At 47.7% G+C, this 12,700-nt stretch overlaps 1 pseudogene; it reads right to left on the bottom strand.

Annotated features, from left to right (window-relative positions):
- Positions 1-900: 900 nt before the first annotated feature.
- On the bottom strand, positions 901-1,018 carry LOC126109931 (5S ribosomal RNA; annotated as a pseudogene).
- Positions 1,019-12,700: the final 11,682 nt, after the last annotated feature.

Raw genomic sequence — 12,700 nt, 5'->3', positions numbered from 1 at the left:
CGGAGCCGGGTCGGGTCGCGGGAGCGTACATAAACCGCCGACAAAACGCCACGGCTACGCCTCACGAGGCACAAGGAAGGCATCGCCCGGCGGATGCAGTAGCGGCCTTGAGGACATTCAGGTTGCGAGGACGAAAGTGGAGAGAAGCACGTGACAGAGGCTGCCGCCGGGAAAAGGATTTTTTGCCGCCCTTGTCGCTAGCACGAAAGCCCTTGCGCCCTTCTGCCCGCGTCTGTTTCTATACATCACGTTCGGCTAATGCACTCCCCTCGAGCCATCATCGTGTCCGTAGCAGCAGCCATTCGCAGCCCTCACCGCTAACAAGTATCTGATGCCTTACGGTCGGCTGTGTCCTCTTCCATTATCTTCGTACTTACAGCACTTGAAAGACGAGTGTGCGGACATGACTTTCCTGAAGTACTACAGCATAATACTCAAAAATAAATACTCGCACAAATAAAAGTCACCTTCGAATATCAGATTTTCGAGAGCAGCTAATTATAAAGCATTTACAATACATTTCATAGTCGTCGGTACCTGAGTGCACAGCGTATTAGTTTTACAATCGTATGATTCTACGGTGGCTATTAGCAACATTTTCTTTGTTTTTAATCAAATTATAAATTAAATGTTAATTAACAGACATCGAATCACATTCTTGATAAAATAACATCCTTTTATTTTCAATTACTCTCCTCCCGAAGAGGCCACGAAGGCCCAACGGCAGCGACCGGCCGCCGTGCCATCCTGAGCCCTCGGGCGTCACCTGATGCGGATGCGGAGGGGCACGTGGTCAGCACACCAGTGTCCCGGCCGTATCTCAGTTTACGAGACCGGAGCCGCTACTTCTCAGTCAAGTAGCTCCTCAGTTTGCCTCACAAGGGCTGACTGCACCCCGCTTGCCAACAGCGCTCGGCAGATCGGATGGTCACCCATCCGAGTGCTAGCCCAGCCCGACAGCGCTTAACTTTGGTGATCTGACGGGAACCGGTGTCACTACTGCGGTAAGGCCGTTGGCATTTTCAATTACTGCTCGTATGAAATTAAATTAAAATTTGATACAGATGTGAGAAATACCGAACTGTTAAATGAAAAAATATTATATTCATTAAAGTACTATTAAATCTCTGGAAGTAATAGACTATTTTTAGTTTTTATGTACATAACGTTTCTTACTTTTGTACCATATTTTAATTTATCGTGAACACTGGCATTTTCTTGCAATTAGCGATCAAAATAAAAGATTTCTTTATTTAAAATCATTCTAGCGACGATACGCGTCGCAAATGGGGATATCTACCGGCATAACAAAGGGCACAGTCGGCGCATGGGAAGGAGCAGCTCGTAAACGGCGAAGTTCGTCGGCCGTGTTACTGTCGTGAGCGTCAATCGAAAATGACTGAGGGACACTGATACCACAAAGAGGACTTGGACGTCCACGTCTCACTCACATACTGTGCAGACCGGAGGCTATACCGCTCCGTAAAGCAGTATAGGCGGCAATCTGAGGAACATCTGTACAGTGTTGGTGCAGACAAAGATATTTCAGAGCGCACCGTCCAACGCACACTGTTGAATGCACCAAATGGTTCAAATGGCTCTGAGCACTATGGGACTTAACTACTGTGGTCATCAGTCCCCTAGGACTTAGAACTACTTAAACCTAACTAACCTAAGGACATGACACACATCCATGCCCGAGGCAGGATTCGAACCTGCGACCGTAGCAGTCGCGCGGTTCTGGACTGTAGCGCCTAGAACCGCTAGACCACCGCGGCCGGCATGAATGCACCAGATGACCCCTCCGTGTTACCATGTTGACCCATCTACATCATCAGTTACCATTAAAGTGGGTGTGGGATCATCAAGAAGGGCGCTGATTCCAATAGAAGCTTGTAGTCTGGTCGTATTAATCACGTTTCATGTTACAAATTGACACTGGTGACAATATAAGCGACCATCAGGAGCAACGGCTGCAGAAAACGTTTCACCGTGCCAAGGACGCAGACCGAGAAGCACAGTATGCTATGGGGGTCATCCACTTGGGATTCCATGGGATCTGTGGTAATAATCGAAGAAGCCATGTGTGGACTATGTGAAAATTACTGTGGCCGACCAGCATTCCTTTATGCGTGATGTCTACCCCAACGAAGATGGCATCTACCAGTAGGATAAGTGTCCCCATCACAATGCTAGAATGGTGCTACAGTGTTTTGGTAAGCACGGTGGTGAACTCACGTTAAAGTCTTGGCAAAATACATCACAGATGCTATCGAGCGCCAACCCTGTGCCCATACAACTATCGGCGAATTTATAGGAATTGCATGACCTGTGCGTAGGTAATTGGTGCCACACACCGTTGGAAACCTGCCGAGGACTTATCGGATACATGCCGCGCAGAATGGCTTTGGAATTGCGTTCCGTAGGTGGGTCGACGCGCTACGATGCAGGTGCTCATACGCTGAGGTGGCAAAAGTCGTGGGATACATCTTAATACCGTGTCGGACCTCCCTTTGCCCGGTGTACTGCACCAAGTCGACGTGGCATGCACTCAACAAGACGTTGGAAAGTCTTCTGAAGAAGCTTTCAGCCATGCTGCCTCTACAGCCGTCCATATTTCAGAAACTGCTGCCGGTGCAGGATTTTGTGCACGAACTCACGTCTCAAATATGGACCACGAATGTTCGATGGGATTCATGTCGGGCGAACTCGTTGGCCAAACCAATCGTTCGAACTGTCGAGAGTGTTCTTCAAACCAAACGCGAGCAACTGTGGCCCGATGACATGGCGCATTGTCATCCACAAAAATTCCATCCATCTTCGGGAACACGAGTCCAAGAATAGCTGCAAATGGTCTCTAAGCAGCCTAACATCCAGAGGACCCACTCAACTCCATGTAAATACGGCCCCAGCCCCTATGGAGCTACCACCAAGTTGACAGCTCGGGTCCACGGTTTCGTGAGGTCTGCGCCACACTCGAACCCTACAGTCAACTCATAGCGACTGAAATCGGAACTCATCAAGCTACGGTTTTGCAGACGTCTACAGTCCAACAGATACCGTGTCATCCTGTTAGCAAAGGCACTCGCGTCGGTCGTTGCTGCCATACCCCATTGGCGCCAAATTTCACAGCCTGTCCCTACGGATATAATCGTCGTACGTCCTACACAGATTTATGCGTTTATTTAACGCAGTGTTGCGTATCCGTCAGCACTGACTACGTAAATTCCGCTGCTCTCGGTCGTTACGAGAAGGCTGCCGGCCACTGCGTTGTCTGTGGTGAGAGGTAATGCCGGAAAATTGATATTCTCGGTACACTCGTGAAACTGTGGATCTCGTCCCGTCGTGCGGCCACAATCACGTCGTAAACCTTTTCCACCTGAAAATGATAGCAACGCCAATCTACTGCCCTTTTATACCTTGCGTACGCGATGTTATCGCCATCTGTAAATGTGCATATCGCTATGCCAGTGTTTGCAGGCTGTGCAGATGCAGCGTGTGGCAGTTCTCGCTCGCGTCAGACAAGCGCTGGGAGTCTCCGGGCTGGAGGCGACTGCGGCGCGCGCCCCCAGAAAGCGGCCGGCCCAGATGCGGGGCTGGCTGGTTTTTGCCGCCGCTTTTTGCCGGCGGGCCCGCGGGCCGTGAGAAGGCCGGCCAGGGCAGGGCGTTCACACACGCCCGCCTCCCATCTGCATAATCCGGCAGCGCCACAAAGCGCTCCCTACCGCCGGCACTCTCTCATTCACTCGCTCATCTGTACCGGGTTCCAGTGCTGCAGTCTCCCCCCATTCAAAGTCGATACACTGCTTGCGGCCGAGTTAGCCCTTCTTTTAACAATAACATCCCGTGGATCCCACGAATGAAAAAAAAGAAGAGCCCATTTGGTGGTAGAAAGCACGGGTCACACACGCTTACAAGAAACGTAGCAGAAGTGACCCACTACACTACCGTTCAGTACCACTGAAAACAGTCTGTTGCAGAATCTTAGAACGTAATCTCAGCTCAAACCTAACAAGGCACCGTATCTCAAACAGAATGACCTCCTCCATCCCAGCCACAAAGTATTCCGCATTTCTCTCCGGTTTGCTTTCCCTTATGTCCGTAACAACACTCCCATTGCATTGTTATCTTGTTTTACTTTATTAATAATTACGAACTGTATGTGATAATTACAACATTTATGGAGAATTGCCCCCCCCCCCCCCCCATGAACCATGGACCTTGCCGTTGGTGGAGAGGCTTGCGTGCCTCAGCGGTACAGACAGCCATACCTTAGGTCCGACCACAACGGAGGGGTATCTGTTGAGAGGCCAGACAAACGTGTGGTTCCTGAAGAGGGGCAGCAGCCTTTTCAGTAGTTGCAAGGGCAACAGTCTGGATGATTGACTGATCTGGCCTTGTAACAATAACCAAAACGGCCTTGCTGTGCTGGTACTGCGAACGGCTGAAAGCAACGGGAAACTACGACCGTAATTTTTCCCGAGGGCATGCAGCTTTACTATATGATTAAATGATGATGCCGCCCTCTTGGGTAAAATGTTCCGGAGGTAAAATAGTCCCCCATTCGGATCTCCGGGCGGGGACTACTCAAGAGGATGTCGTTATCAGGAGAAAGAAAACTGGCGTTCTACAGATCGGAGCGTGGAATGCAAGATCCCTTAATCGGGCAGGTAGGTTAGAAAATTTAAAAAGGGAAATAGATACGTTAAAGTTAGATATAGTGGGAATTAGTGAAGTTCGGTGGCAGGAGGAACAAGACTTCTGGTCAGGTGACTACAGGGTTATAAACACAAAATCAAATAGGGGTAATGCAGGAGTAGGTTTAATAACGAATAGCAAAATAGGAACGCGGGTAAGCTACTACAAACAGCACAGTGAACGCATTATTGTGGCCAAGATAGATACGAAGCCCACACCTACTACAGTAGTACAAGTTTATATGCCAACTAGCTCTGCAGATGATGAAGAAATTGAAGAAATGTATGATGAAATAAAAGAAATTATTCAGACAGTGAAGGGAGACGAAAATTTAATAGTCATGGGTGACTGGAATTCAGGTGTAGGAAAAGGGAGAGAAGGAAACGTAGTAGGTGAATATGGATTGGGGCTAAGAAATGAAAGAGGAAGCCGCCCGGTAGAATTTTGCACAGAGCACAACTTAATCATAGCTAACACTTGGTTTAAGAATCATGAAAGAAGGTTGTATACATGGAAGAACCCTGGAGATACTAAAAGGTATCAGATAGATTATATAATGGTAAGACAGAGATTTAGGAACCAGATTTTAAATTGTAAGCCATTTCCAGGGGCAGATGTGGACTCTGACCACAATCTATTGGTTATGTCCTGTAGATTAAAACTGAAGAAACTGCAAAAAGGTGAGAATTTAAGGAGATGGGACCTGAATAAACTGACTAAACAAGAGGTTGTACAGAGTTTCAGGGAGAGCATAAGGGAACAATTGACAGGAATGGGGGAAACAAATACAGTAGAAGAAGAATGGGTAGTTTTGAGGGATGAAGTAGTGAAGGCAGCAGAGGATCAAGTAGGTAAAAAGACGAGGGCTAGTAGAAATCCCTCGGTAACAGAAGAAATATTGAAATTAATTGATGAAAGGAGAAAATATAAAAATGCAGTAAATGAAGCAGGCAAAAAGGAATACAAACGTCTCAAAAATGAGATCGACAGGAAGTGCAAAATGGCTAAGCAGGGATGGCTAGAGCACAAATGTAAGGATGTAGAGGCTTATCTCACTAGGGGTAAGATAGATACTGCGTACAGGAAAATTAAAGAGACCTTTGGAGATAAGAGAACCACTTGTATGAACATCAAGAGCTCAGATGGAAACCCAGTTCTAAGCAAAGAAGGGAAAGCAGAAAGGTGGAAGGAGTATATAGAGGGTCTATACAAGGGCGATGTACTTGAGGACAATATTATGGAAATGGAAGAGGATGTAGATGAAGATGAAATGGGAGATACCATACTGCGTGAAGAGTTTGAGAGAGCACTGAAAGACCTGAGTCGAAACAAGGCCCCCGGAGTAGACAACATTCCATTGGAACTACTGACGGCCTTGGGAGAGCCAGTCCTGACAAAACTCTACCATCTGGTGAGCAAACTGTATGAGACAGGCGAAATACCCTCAGACTTCAAGAAGAATATAATAATTCCAATCCCAAAGAAAGCAGGTGTTGACAGATGTGAAAATTACCGAACAATCAGTTTAATAAGCCACAGCTGCAAAATACTAACACGAATTCTTTACAGAAGAATGGAAAAACTAGTAGAAGCCGACCTCGGGGAAGATCAGTTTGGATTCCGTAGAAATACTGGAACACGTGAGGCAATACTGACCTTACGACTTATCTTAGAAGAAAGATTAAGGAAAGGCAAACGTACGTTTCTAGCATTTGTAGACTTAGAGAAAGCTTTTGACAATGTTGACTGGAATACTCTCTTTCAAATTCTAAAGGTGGCAGGGGTAAAATACAGGGAGCGAAAGGCTATTTACAATTTGTACAGAAACCAGATGGCAGTTATAAGAGTCGAGGAACATGAAAGGGAAGCAGTGGTTGGGAAGGGAGTAAGACAGGGTTGTAGCCTCTCCCCGATGTTATTCAATCTGTATATTGAGCAAGCAGTAAAGGAAACAAAAGAAAAATTCGGAGTAGGTATTAAAATCCATGGAGAAGAAATAAAAACTTTGAGGTTCGCCGATGACATTGTAATTCTGTCAGAGACAGCAAAGGACTTGGAAGAGCAGTTGAACGGAATGGATGGTGTCTTGAAGGGAGGATATAAGATGAACATCAACAAAAGCAAAACGAGGATAATGGAATGTGGTCGAATTAAGTCGGGTGATGCTGAGGGTATTAGATTACGAAATGAGACACTTAAAGTAGTAAAGGAGTTTTCACTATTTGGGGAGTAAAATAACTGATGATGGTCGAAGTAGGGAAGATATAAAATGTAGACTGGCAATGGCAAGGAAAGCCTTTCTGAAGAAGAGAAATTTGTTAACATCGAGTATAGACTTAAGTGTCAGGAAGTCTTTTCTGAAAGTATTTGTATGGAGTGTAGCCATGTATGGAAGTGAAACATGGACGGTAAATAGTTTGGACAAGAAGAGAATAGAAGCTTTCGAAATGTGGTGCTACAGAAGAATGCTGAAGATCAGATGGGTAGATCACATAACTAATGAGGAAGTATTGAACAGGATTGGGGAGAAGAGACGTTTGTGGCACAACTTGACCAGAAGAAGGGATCGGTTGGTAGGACATGTTCTGAGGCATCAAGGGATGACCAATTTAGTATTGGAGGGCAGCGTGGAGGGTAAAAATCGTAGAGGGAGACCAAGAGATGAATACACTAAGCAGATTCAGAAGGATGTAGGTTGCAGTAGGTACTGGGAGATGAAGAAGCTTGCAGAGGATAGAGTAGCATGGATAGAGCTAAGTCAGGATGTTAAACATGTGTATGTGTACAGCCACGTGTCACTATCCTTCGCCCCGAAACACGCTGACAACATTATTGGCTCCGCTGCAGTGTTCATTGTCGCGATATGGTTGGCGCAGTGACAGACTGCGCTCCACAATTTAGTAGTATTCCAAGACAGATAAATACTAAAAAGAAAGATAAATGGTATGTTCCAACATTTTGACGTGGTACTCCTCCCTACCCCCAATCCGAACACTAGGACCATCTTACTCTCATTGTATTTTTATACAAATAATGAGTCGTGTATGTACCAAATTATATTGCTCCAGAAGTTGCTGAATTATGCTTCCACAGTGTACGAACTCATGCTTCCACAGTGTACGAACTCTACGGATTGGTCGACGAGAGGATACCGAACAATAAAGGTCCAATGAACTCGTGTCCGGAAATGCACGGTTTCCATGCTGCAGACCATTTACTCAATCGTACTTTGTTACAGAGATTGCGGTCTAATAGGCGCCAGTTACAGCATGTACGGTTCCCTCCCAGAGGGTGGTACTGCTGCTCATACTGCCTGTCCTAGCGCCCTCTCCCGACTCACCCTGGTGTGGATACGACACAGCGTTGCACACAATGATTCTGTATTCGAATCGAGAGGTTGCCGACATGGCGTTTACTCGTGGAAAGGCAAGTAGCAACGGACGGCGGGCAGCGAGGTTGTATCAGGAGACCTATCCCCGCCGACAACGACCACAGTATTCAATGTTTGTAACAGTGTTTCGCCGTTTGTCTGAGGGAGGGTCGTTTCAGGAAGCAGGAAATCACGATGGACGTACCCGACATGTTCGGAAAGCAGACTTGCGGGAAAATGTGACTAACACTGCGAAAAAAGACCGCCGTGTCAGTGCCAGGCAGTTGGCCCGCCAGTACGGGGTAAGCCAGGCGACCGTGTGGAACGTTCTCCTTTACAACTGTTGCTATCCTTCATCACTTATAGCTTGTGTAGGGCTTACTAGCGACAGACTTTCCACACCGGGAGCAGTTTTGTCACTGGTTTCTTCACCAGGTAAGAACGAGTCCGGGATTTGTGTCATCCATCCTATCCACAATCTATAAGCGGAGTGATATCTTCAACTCTCAGAACAGTCATCTGTGGGATAGTATGCAGAACCCCCGCGATGTGGCGACGGCGGATCATCAGCATCGGTGCAGCCCGAATGTGAAGGCGGGATAATTGGCGACCGTATTTTGGGATCATTCTCCCTTCCACGTCGCCTAACAGGCCGGAACTATCGGCGTTTCTTGCGGGTGACGTTGCCTCAACTGCTGGGCCATTGATGATTCGAAGGGTCATGTGGCTGCTAGGTGATGGTGGTCCAGCCCATTTCACCCTTGACGTCCGCAAGCATATCTGTCGGTTCCAGAATGAGATTTTCACTCTGCAGCGGAGTGTGCGCTGATATGAAACTTCCTGGCAGATCAAAACTGTGTGCCGGACCGAGACTCGAACTCGGGACCTTTGCCTTTCGCGGGCAAGTGCTCCACCAACTGAGCTACCCGAGCACGACTCACGCCCCGTCCTCACAGCTTTACTTCCGCCAGTACCTCGTCTCCTACCTTCCAAACTTTACAGAATCTCTCCTGCGAACCTTGCAGGACTAGCACTCCTGAAAGAAAGGTACTGGCGGAGGTAAAGCTGTGAGGACGGGGCGTGAGTCGTGCTCGGGTAGCTCAGATGGTAGAGCACTTGCCCACGAAAGGCAAAGGTCCCGAGTTCGAGTCTCGGTCCGGCACACAGTTTTAATCTGCCAGGAAGTTTCATATCAGTCGTGTCTTCCCTGGTCGATGAATCGGATGAGGGAGTCCAGTTGCATGGCCTGCTCGTTCACCGGATCTCAATCCGTGCGGTTTCTGGTTATGGGGCCATCGCAAAAGCATTGTATCTGCAGAGCCCATTCCAAATGTGGAGACACTAGAGCAGCGTATTCATGCTGCCTTTGACGCTGCTCGGATGTAGCCCGCCCGATGTGAACGTGTGAGACAGAACATGCTACGGCGCGTACACACTTGCGTTGAGGCGCATGAAACCATTTTCAGCATGTACCGTAACTGTGGCTGCATGGTACAGGGCCTATTAGACCGCAGTCTATGTAACAACGTCTGATTGAATAAATGGTCTCTAGCATCGAAAACTTGCATTTCCGGACGTAAGTACATTAGACCTTTCTTTTTTTTTTTTTTTGTTCTGATTATTGTAAGTACAAAGGGAAGGGACGAGTAGAGGGGAATAAAGGAAGCAAACAATCCTGATAAATATAGGTTCCGAAACGACGTATGCGCAAGTGCCGTCATGCTACTGTTACAAGACTGTAAATGTCTAAGGCCACGTTTTCCCTGCTGACACATCGCTGCCGGTCAGCTGAGTACTCACTGTCACGTGAATACGCAGCACGAGTGTTCGACAACGAGTGTATCGGTCGTGGCCTCCCGTGTCCTCCTACTCGAACCCATTAGGTTTTTATGTGTGGGGATATTTAAAAGCTTTGGTATACTCCAGCCCTGTCGATAATGTCGATGAACTCTGCGAGCGCACTGTGGATAGTTTTCAATTAGTGGTCTCTATACAACCTGGATGCAGAACAACGGTCTCTGAAGACAGAGCCGAAGGCGTACCTGCAAATTCTGGCAGCTGCCAGTATGTAGATTGAAAAAAGTTGGTCTGTACGTGATGAAAAATTATTTACTTACTCATGATTTTGAACCCTTTATCAATATACAATACAATAATCTCGTTTAGCAGTAGAACAGCAAAATATTTCCTTTTTGTGTTGTAGTTAGCCAAGATAGCTGGAGTTCGACATCCAGGTAGTAAAGAGATCACTGCTGTCAACGCGTTCTGAAACGTTCCTTCACGTGGATGGTGGCCACGTGGAATTCCTGTTGTTATGCGTTTGATCTCAAGAGCAGAGATGCATTTTGCACCCTTGGGGCTCTGTTATAAGGTGCCACTGGTTTCCAGACCTATGTTCATCAGCTTTATTTGCGTATTTCTCTGTCCTCTAGTCGCTCTATTTGTTTCTACATACACCCTGCATTTATACATATAGACACAATAATGTGAACAGTAGTGGTAATGGGATGGTTGTGTTCGACGGTCAACAACCCAGGTAAGGCATGTGTCGCTGGACTGTGCGTGTTCAGTACGGACTAGGCATCGGTGCAGGTTGTTTACGAGTAGTGCACGCTTCGCATTTGCATTCAGACGCCGAGGTGGACGTGCAATGAAAGACCTAACAGAGTTCCAAAGAGGACAGATTGTGGGGGCCCGATTAGCTGGAGCATCAGTAACCAAGATAGCTAACTTATTGAATGTTTCAAGAACGACTGTTTCAACAGTCGTGACAGCCAACACAAAAGATGGAGAGACATCACCGTGTGAACGTAATAGTGGGCGCAAACCAAAATTATATGACAGAGATCGTCATACGCTAACACGAATTGTGTGAAAACATCACAAAACTACGGCGACTAAAGTGACTGCGGAGCTCAATAGCCATCTTCGAGATCCCGTATCCATCGATACTGTCCGCCGAGGACTCCATAAAGCGAATATTCATGGACGAGCTGCTATACCGAAACCATTAGCGACGACAACCAACGCAAAGAAGCGTAAAACGTGGTGTCAGGAGCATAAATCCTGGACGGCCGATCAGTGGAAACACGTCATATGGTCCGATAAGTCAACGTTTTAGTTATCTGCAACATGAGTCCGGCTTTACGTCTGGAGAACGCCAAAAGTAGCCTACAATTCTGATTGGTTGATTCCAACAATCCTGACTTGATTCCAACGGCGGAGCACATAGATGGAGGTGCGATGGTGTGGGCAGCCATATCATAGATAGGACGATAATGCACACATTCACAGAGCCAGGACAGCACAATCGTCGTATGAGGAGCACGGAGCTGAACTGCAGCGTCTTACCTGGTCAGCACAGTCCCCGGCCTTGAGCATTACTGAATCCCCTGGGGCGGTATTGGAGCGCAAGACTCCGGAACAGTTTACACCTCTGTCATCACTACAGCAGTTAGAAGAGGTTCAGATCGAAGAGTGGCATAGCATTCTACAATCATTGTATACCAGTATTCCAAGAAGAATCGCAGCTGTATTACGGGCAAATGGGGGTCCAACCCCTTATTAATAAACCATTCCCAAGTATACAGGTGTTCACATTATTTTCCCTATCCCCTGTAGATGTAACTAAATACTAGATAAAATTTGTACTTCCTATGGCCCTGAAGGACAAAATAGTGTAAGTCCTCAAACGGCCCACCCTTCCCCCTCAGGGACGGGAATGAAACGCGCAGAAAAGAAGTCGTCCTGAAGAGGTCTACTGCAAAGAGTGCCGAAACAGTTTTCGGCGTCGTAACTGTAGGCAGACGCTACCTGCAGGAGTGGCTCCGTAGGCGGCCAGCTGCTGGGGGTGGTACTGACCGGCCTTCCTGGAGGCGTCGCCGGCCGCCCCCACCGGCACCGCCGGCTGCAGCTGCAGCTGCTGCGCCTTGCGCTTGTGTCGGCACGCCGACCGCGCGTCCGCCTTGTCGCACGCCTCGGGGGACGACGGCCGCGTCGACACCTGCCGGCAAACACGAGCTGTGGACGGCCCAAACACACTACTTACACGAACTTGAACTAACTTATGCTAAGAACAACACACACACACACACACACACGCACACACACACACACACACACACACACACACACACAGACACTCACCCATGCACGAGGGAGGACCCGATGGCTGTGAGCACTATGGGACTTAACTTCTGAGGTCATCAGTCCCCTAGAACTTAGAACTACTTAAACCTAACTAACCTAAGGACATCACACACATCCATGCCCGAGGCACGATTCGAACCTGCGACCTGCGACCGCAGCAGCAGCGCGGCTGCGGGCTGAAGCGCCTAGAACCGCTCGGCCACAACGGCCGGTCCCCTTTGGAACTGGCAGCTGCTGATAACACTGTTTCACACGACTATCGGCATCTCCGTGTCCGTAAACTAATAACATCTGGCGCTATTCGCGCCCTTTTATTTACCCTATCAGCCCTGATGACAACACTGATCACGAACATCACTAATGCATTCTGATGGCTACTGTGCCCATCACAGTGAACTGCAAGTCGAATCATTTGCATACCCGCCGATGATGTGTACGCGCACCAAGTTACGAGCAGCGCTCAAAAAGTAATGCAACACTGTT

Source organism: Schistocerca cancellata, chromosome 12 (genome assembly GCF_023864275.1).
Source record: "Schistocerca cancellata isolate TAMUIC-IGC-003103 chromosome 12, iqSchCanc2.1, whole genome shotgun sequence".
In the NCBI taxonomy this organism is placed as follows: Eukaryota; Metazoa; Arthropoda; class Insecta; order Orthoptera; family Acrididae; genus Schistocerca; species Schistocerca cancellata.
Note: the sequence above shows the minus strand (reverse complement) of the source record. Positions and strands in the feature narration are given on the sequence as shown.